The sequence below is a fragment of the Anomaloglossus baeobatrachus genome, chromosome 11, assembly GCF_048569485.1.
Source record: "Anomaloglossus baeobatrachus isolate aAnoBae1 chromosome 11, aAnoBae1.hap1, whole genome shotgun sequence".
In the NCBI taxonomy this organism is placed as follows: domain Eukaryota; kingdom Metazoa; phylum Chordata; class Amphibia; order Anura; family Aromobatidae; genus Anomaloglossus; species Anomaloglossus baeobatrachus.
Window position 1 is genome coordinate 88,495,717 of NC_134363.1, and position 8,334 is coordinate 88,504,050.

General features: G+C 42.8%; 1 pseudogene; it reads right to left on the minus strand.

Moving 5' to 3' along the window:
• Positions 1–390: 390 nt before the first annotated feature.
• Positions 391–596, minus strand: LOC142257292 (U2 spliceosomal RNA; annotated as a pseudogene).
• Positions 597–8,334: the final 7,738 nt, after the last annotated feature.

Sequence of the window (8,334 nt, forward strand, 5' to 3'; positions counted from 1 at the left end):
TCTTAGCACACAGGAACCACAATCCCTACACCATGCTTCAATGGATTCTCTCATCCCAGCCCAGTAAAACTACATATTTTACACAGTCATAAGCAGCCAAAAGGGATCTATTCTATTCAATTGCAAATGATCTAGATAAGACTGAGAATAAGATACTGCACGGGACATAGCAGAGTTGGTCAAGTTGAGTGGAGATGAGTTTGCTATTTGGCACAGCTTTTTGCATCAATAAAGCAAGTAAAAGGTGTGAAAGATAAAAAAAAGGGTGAAAGTGTGAAAAGTGAATTGGCCAAATTGAGGTGCATATAAAGTTTTTGCTTTCTTTCAATTCACTAATGGGGCTCATTTGAATCAGGTGAATTGAGTTCTGCTTTTGGAAACTGGGTTAAGAAGGGGTGCACCGGTCCTGGAGGTACTGCAATACCAGGTCAATGCGTGGAGTGGACAGAGCAAGATTTTTTCCATCTCCTTGTTCTAAAAATCCATTTAATATATGGTCCCCAGAGAGGGGACGTATCAGATATTAAACTGATAAGAACAGATTTAATTTTTTTTTTTTCTGTTTATCAGTAGGACTTCAAAATAACAAAGGTGATCGCCTCCCGTTGCCTGGGAACCGTCCAGGCACAAGAGGGCTATGTGTCACCAGAAGGCGCACACACTTCCTCAAGGCCGGCAGACGTGCAATCCCAGGCACCTTCCAGTACCGACCAAGGTAGCGTCCTCCGAAACTACACTTGATCTTAGCCAAAAGGCCGAGAAGCTATAACCCGAATTGGTTACGGCCTTGAGTGGCACCCTGGCCTATACCGGACACATCTTAGGGAGAGGGAGACAAACCCACGCCTACAGAAGACATTTTGTCACCCAAGCCAACCCTTGAAAAGGCTGTTTTGCAGAGCAAAAACAAGAAGAATGGTGCTTTTTGCAGCCGCCGCCCACTGCAATGAATCTGAATAACTCCTCCTTTTGGACACAAGCACCTCCCCTCCCCCTTGCAGTCTTTCCAATTCATGATACAAAAAGACGGACGGACAGGACAGGACAGGACAGGCTGCCTGACTTTCCGTCACTGCCACCCTTTGCCATCCTTGCCCGTAGAAAGCCCTTTCATCATCCCCAAACCCTAATCTTTTCCCTTCCCTTCCCAGATGCGTCTCACTCCCTTTCATTAGGAAGTGAGCGCAGCCTTTTCTCCGTTCTGCACATGCGCGACGTTAAACACAAATGCGCAGGCGTGCGTTCCATTACCCTCACTGCATTCCACTCCCATACAGGAAGTGGGCGCAGCTATTACTACGGTCGCACATAAAAGAACCCACGGCCACCACTGCACATAGCTGACTCCACCACAGGACACCCACTTCTACACCAACGCAGGTAAGACAGGATCGGCACCTCTATGCTCCCGTTACAATCAGGCTCAGTCACCATGTGATAACGCTCTCAACTCTTTAGTTGCAGGCTCCCCTTGCTTCACCTCCACTGGCTGTGCTGCCATTTCCTCTCCCACCTGGAAGGTATACTTTATTCCACTATTTTCCTGTTTCTCTCTTCCCCCTTTTCCCATAACCTACTTTTATCTGCATTTGTGGGGTATCTATATGCTATTTACATCATAGTTTTATTCATTAATATGGAAGGGAAGAGTGCCCATGAGAGTGTTGAACTGCGGAGAGCAAGAGATTAAGCTGCTCCGATTTGCCACCATTGATAAGCTGTTCTCAGTAGATACACATGCTATCCAAACAGCAGCATCCACCATTGCTTCAGCCCACCCATTCAGTGACAGCTCACCAAGTCAGCCAGAGGAGTGGTGTAAGGAATTACACGTAGGCACTGACTCCACACCTTCACATCACAAGAAGGGGGTCTACAGGCTAGTGCAAGAATACGAGCAAGTCTTCAGCAAACATCCGCTAGACTTTTGAAGAATAAAAGGGGTCAAACACTACATCCCCACAAGTGCACACCCACCCATCAAAGAGAGATATAAGCCAAAACTACCTGCACATTACCAGTGTACCAAGGACATGTTGAGCAACATGAAGGAGGCTGGGGTTATCCGTGACAGTTGTAGCCTCTGGGCAGCTCCGTTGGTCCTGTTAAAGAAGAAGGACAGCACCACTCCCCTGTATTGAGGAATAGCTAGCTGCATTGAGAACTGCAAATTATTTTTCTACCCTTGATCTCACTAGTCGCTATTGGCAAGTGTCCGTTGCTGAGGCAGACCGGGAGAAGACCGCCTTTGCCACCCCGATGGGTCTCTGCGAGTTCAAAAGCATGCCCTTCGAGCTGTGCAATTTGCCAGGAACCTTCCAGAGGCTGATGGAATGCTGCTTGGGACACCGAAACTTTGAAACGGTACTGCTATACCTTTATGATGTTATTGTTTATTCTAAAGCAAACAAGATTTTAGGGTGTATAAAAAGGGAGATTAGATCCGGTGATCCCAACGTATTGTTACCCCTCTATAAATCACTTGTAAGGCCACATCTGGAATATGGGGTAAAGTCCTGAGCAGGTTGATAACCATTGGTTTGAGCATGGTAGGGTGTAGTGCGCATCTTCCTGCATCGGTAAAAGCTGCAGAAGTCCTTGAAGATTTCCGCTTCAAAGGCTGTGCCTTGATCTGTGAGGACTCTCTCTGAGTAGCCATGAGGTCTGCATAAGTGTGCTTGGAAGACCTTCGCTGCAGTATGGGCCATTAGATCTTTGACTTGTACCACAACCATAAATCTCGAGTAGTTGTCTACCATCGTAAGTGCATACGTGAGCTCGCCTCGATATTCTGCAACAAAACTCCCTTTTTCGATTTCAGTTTCAGCAAACACTCCTCTTCCTGTAGAAAATATTTATCATTACCTAAGACAGTCATTCTAATGCATGACAATATTAAGGCAATTTAGTTAAAACTTGTTTTAACTCACCTTTAAGGGGATTGATGTATTTCATGGTCAATCCAGGTTTGTCAGTGATGGCACTGACATAATGTATGGCGTCTTTTTCGGGCGTTATCCTTTGCCTTTTCATTGTGAAAATCCAGTTGCCTATATCAAAGCAAATTCTACTACTTGTAAAGTATGCAGAAAATGAAATGTAGAACATATAACATCAACTGCTTAGGAACGCATCATAGGTTAGTACTTAAAAGGATATTGTCATGTTCTAGTCATAATGCAAGCTGGACATTTTTCATGTTACCCTGTAATCGCCGGCCTGTTCTAATGCTGACAAGCCAAGATATAGGCTCAGCTGCTAAGGCTTCCCTCTGCCTTCTGAATGAAACTTGAATATGTCTGGGTCACTGTGTATATAGCAGGTGCTCAGAAAAAATAAGAGTCAATTCAATAGAAATAGCTCTGGCACACTATAGTGATCAATAACGTAAGAAAAGAACTCTTGGAATGCTGAAAATTCTTTATTTGTGCAAAAGGATAATTCATCCAACGTTTCGACCTTGTTTTTAGGTCTTTATCAAGGATAAAGTTATCTAAGATCATAAAGGGTTACAAAACCATATAAACACGTAATTAGTACATAGTACAACATAACAGTACAATATATTGCTACTTGAGAGTACAATGGGTCAAATGACCATGATGCACATACAAAAAATTTTTCCAAAGCCATAGTGAAAACATTTGTACTGAGGAAAGAAAATTTCCACATGACCTATCTGGAGAAACATTCTGGATCAAACAACCAAAAATAGTCAAGCAGGTAAATACACACCTATATGGATAACAGGATGATATGTGTTCAATTGTATAGCGTCATTGCCATTAAGGTACAAATGGAAAACTTGCAATCCTATATAGTGAAGGAAATGAACACATATCATATCAAAGAACACAGGAACATGGGTGTGAGAAAAACCTCAATGTTTATACTTTGTTCTTTATAATGGTGTGAACATGTATATGTCTCAGTACCTTATGCACTTGAGAATTCTAGTGAGTAGATCATGAAAGCCTATTTCAGAACTGGAATCGGTAAATAATTGTAGGTGGAATCTAAATGAAAAGATGGTACAAGTGTTATCATGACACGTGGGCTATAACACAATGGACCGTGTGACAAAGAAGAAAGGAGAGAAAGAAGAGGAAGAAAATGCAACTACCTGTAACATTACGTGATAGTCACTGGTAAGTATCACTTGACAATTCAAGTGAAAAAGGATTCCTTTATTAAAGGGTTCTCAGTCGCCTCAGGATCATGAAATACTAGGGTAAATGATATGAGAATGGGTAAGAAGCACCACTAAAGGAAATATGAGATGCAGGACATATATCTATAAACCCCTGAACTTCTTGAGAGATGCTATATTGGAGTATCTCAAGAAAAATAACCTTATGACAGAGTATCAACATGGGTTTATGAGGGATCGATCCTGTCAAACTAATTTGATCAGCTTCTATGAAGAGGTAAGTTCAAGTCTGGACCAGGGAAATGCAGTGGATGTTGTGTATATGGACTTTTCAAAAGCTTTTGATACGGTGCCACACAAAAGGTTGGTACATAAAATGAGAATAATGGGGATAGGGGAAAATATGTGTAACTGGGTTAAAAACTGGCTAAGTGATAGGAAACAAAGGGTGGTTATTAATGGTACGTACTCGGACTGGGTCTCAGTTCATAGTGGGGTACCACAGGGGTCAGTATTGGGCCCACTTCTTTTCAACATATTTATAAATGACCTTGTTGGGGGCATGCGGAGTAGAATTTCAATATTTGCAGATGATACTAAACTCTGCAGGGTAATCAATACAGAGGAGGATAATTTTATATTACAGGGAGATTTATGTAAATTGGAGGATTGGGCTGAGAAGTGGCAATTGAAGTTTAATGTAGATAAATGTAAGGTCATGCACTTGGGTAGAGGAAATAACATTTATGATTATGTACTTAATCGTAGAACACTGGGTAAAACAGACACAGAAAAAGACTTGGGTGTATTGGTGGATGGTAAACTTCACTTTAGTGGACAGTGTCAGGCAGCTGCTGCCAGGGCTAATAAAATAATGGGATGTATTAAAAGAGGTATAAGTGTTCATGAAAAAAATATAGTTCTACCTCTGTACAAGTCACTAGTGCGACCACACTTAGAATACTGTGTACAATTCTGGTCACCGATATATAAGAAGGACATAGCTGAACTAGAGAGGGTGCAGAGAAGAGCCACCAAGATTATTAGAGGAATGGGTGGGCTGCAATACCAAGACAGGTTATTAAACTTGGGGTTATTTAGTTTGGAAAAACGAAGGCTTAGGGGGGATCTAATCACAATGTATAAATATATGAGGGGACAGTACAGAGACCTTTCCAAAGATCTTTTTACACCAAGGCCTGCGACTGGAACACGGGGGCATCCACTACGTCTTGAGGAAAGAAGGTTTAATCATAATCACAGACGAGGATTCTTTACTGTACGAGCAGTGAGACTATGGAACTCTCTGCCACATGATGTTGTAATGAGTGATTCACTACTAACATTTAAGCAGAGCCTGGACGCCTTTCTTGAAAAATGTAATATTACCAGTTATGTATATTAGATTTTATGACAGGGTATTGATCCAGGGAACTAGTCTGATTGCCGGATGTGGAGTCAGGAAGGAAATTTTTTCCCCATTGGAACTTGTTTGCCACATTGGGGTTTTTTTGCCTTCCTCTGGATCAACATGTTAGGCTACAGGTTGAACTAGATGGACTTAGAGTCTCCCTTCAACCTTAAAAACTATGATACTATGATACTATGATACTATGATACATGATAGAAATAAAAAGAAGAAAAAAGAAAAAAAAGAAGAAAGAAGAAGAACACATAGAATGCGGAAAGAGAATGGGTACAACTACCTGAGTTACTGCAGGGAGGCCCCTGGTTGGTATTGTGAGGGTTAGTGGAATTCCTTCACTGAAGGGTTCTCAGTTGCCTCAGGTTCGTGAAAAATGCTATAGACAAATAATGCCCGGAGAAAAGGGATTCATATACAGCGAATAATGGTAATACAAGGTACATGTGTCACATGTAATAGTATATATATATATATTGTACTAAGCTCTACACCAGAAATAGAAAGTAGTCCCTCTGCCTTCTGTCTAGGTGCCCTGAGTTATGTCCTGTAAACTGTCACAGGGACCCAGACACACATGTGTAGTAGGGTAATATCCCTGCTGAGATGTCAGTGCTAGAGCACTCGTTTGCTGTGGAGTTGAACGCTATGTGAGCAGTTCTTACCTTCAATGAGCAGAAGTCTCTTTTTTCAGATTTCAATATCTCTGTGGGTATCTGGCAGAAATATGGAATACTCTTTACTGCTAAGACCCTGTACACCACTCCCACTAAAGGGGGCTTTACACGCTGCGACATCGCTAATGCGGAGTCGTTGGGGTCACGGAATTTGTGACGCACATCCGGCCGCATTAGCGATGTTGCTGCGTGTGACACCGATGAGCGATTTTGCATCGCTGCAAAAACGTGCAAAATCGCTCATCGGTGACATGGGTCTCCATTCTCGATTATCGTTACTGCAGCAGTAACGATGTAGTTCGTCGCTCCTGCGGCAGCACACATCGCTCCGTGTGACACCGCAGAAACGAGGAACCTCTCTTTACCTGCCTCCCAGCCGCTATGAGGAAGGAAGGAGGTGGGCGGGATGTTCCGGCCACTCATCTCCGCCCCTCCGCTGCTATTGGGCGGTCGCTCAGTGACGTCGCTGTGACGCCGCACGGACCGCCCCCTTAGAAAGGAGGCGGTTCGCCGGTCACAGCGACGTCGCCGGGCAGGTAAGTATGTGTGACGGGTCTGGTCGGTGTTGTGCAGCATGGGCAGCGATTTGCCCGTGTCGCGCAACAGATGGGGGCGGGTATCCACACTAGCGATATCGGGACCGATATCGCAGTGTGTAAAGTAGCCTTTAATAAACTGTGTAAAGGATTTTAAGTAAAAATCCACAATAAACCAGCGCTAGATGGGTTTTTATAATTTTATTAATAGACCACAAATAAAAAATTTTTTGCTATCCTTGTTTCAAGACAGAGTATTTGATAATATACAATACACTGATTATTACTAAAACCAAGGACCACATAAAACAAGGACCACATAAAATAAAAAATGAAAGTAATGAGAATAAAATTCTTTTGTATAACCAATTAACTTCGAGGTGATACAATATTCACATTGATTTAGTTTTACCAGTCTAATGTAATGCCCCGGCCGGTGGCATATATTTTGTTTGGTTAATAATTTAGACTTATACAATGAAAGATGTACTATACCACCCCTGGCTAACTTACAAGTTTTAAGTTGTACAATATAAGTTTGCGACGTTATATTCGCCCCCAGGGCCTGGGGGAATAAACCTCACAACAACTTGACCGCAAAAAACACCCCGGATTTCTCCGTTGATTAGGCTGGAACCGCTATGTACAGGATTGACCTGTTAGACTTCCAGAGCGGACGTTTTGAGGCCAGTGGCCGCGACTAGTGCTGGCTCTGGGGGAGAAGTATGGTTACCGACATCCCTCTTTACAGAGCCTTTATAACACTTCACAAGGCCACAAACCAGCCGGTCCCGTATTCTCCCAAATGTACTTTCGAAATCAAGCAGTACGAAGCCACTGAAAGCACCAAGATGTTGGCTGCGGACAACAATAAGATCAGCGGTAACTACTCAGCCTCTCCAGCGGGCAGTCCAGACCGTATCCAGTGTCAGCTGACTGATTCCACACAGGAGGAAGTTGCTTGGCAGGTTAGCACCACACAAGGCTCCGATCCGCTTCCAAACGAGCAATGCAGAACCGCTGGAGGTACCAATGTATCCTGGTTGCAGACAAAGGAAATGTCAGCGGTAACCTCTCAACCTCTCCAGCAGGCAATCCGTACCGTGTCCAGTGGAAGCCGGTTGATTCCACACGAGGGAGAGATTACTTGGCAGGTTATCACCGCACAGGTGAGGTAGGCAAAAACAGAGTCCTGATCCGACGCGCGTTTCGGGGGCGTGTAACGGCCCCCTTCCTCAAGGATAACTCAGCTGTTGCCTAGAGCACTATTTATGCATATATTTAATTGGTTATAATTTGCATAAAATTAAACAATGTTTAAATTCAACCAACATTCAATGACCACTACATATATCAATTTGTGAAAGACCGTTCATAATAGCCATATAATATAATTATGTGCAAAGGTTTTTCTAAAAGTTTTTCTAAAAAGACCTATATATAGCCTTGCTTGTATCATCATATACTGGGAAGACAATGTGTATATATGCATATGCTTTTTTTCAACAATAAATTTAACAAAAGGACATCATAAAGGTGTAATATAAA